Consider the following 546-nt stretch of genomic DNA (forward strand, 5'->3'; position numbering starts at 1 on the left):
TTTTTTTTTTTTTTTCCTCCTCCTCGACCCTCCCCCACCCACTCGGAGATCACACACCAGGTCGCGTGCAACGAAGCTTCTCTGGTTGCTGAAGGCGCTGCGCCCCTTTAAAAAGCGGCACGCGCCAGTGTGTCTCCCCCCGCTCCTCTCCCAGCCCCCTCCTCGCGCCGGTCGCGTGTCTGCTCAGCCAATGGAGGGCGCGGGCAGGCGCGTGCGAACAGCCAATCAAAGAGTTTTACCGGGGAGAAAAGTTCCTGCTAGTGGAGCGCTTGGGCGGCGGCTCCAGGTTTTTTTTTTTTCCCCCCCCTTCTCTGTTAAGTTCTTAGATTCATATGTTAATTGAGGGTTGTAATTTGACTCCAGTGTTGTGTCACCCCGCCAGGGGCTGGGGTGCGTGAGCGGTTGCGGAGCGGACTCTTGGCTGGAGCCCGAGCAGACTCGGGTTAGAAGTGCGCAGCCACCGGGCGGGTGAGCGTCCCCGGACGAGGCTAGACGCGCCTGGGATGAGGAGGGCTCTCGCGGAAAGGAGAGAAATCCGTTTGCCTT

This window comes from Bison bison, unplaced genomic scaffold, assembly GCF_000754665.1.
Source record: "Bison bison bison isolate TAMUID 2011002044 unplaced genomic scaffold, Bison_UMD1.0 scf7180017864464, whole genome shotgun sequence".
Classification (NCBI taxonomy): Eukaryota; Metazoa; Chordata; class Mammalia; order Artiodactyla; family Bovidae; genus Bison; species Bison bison.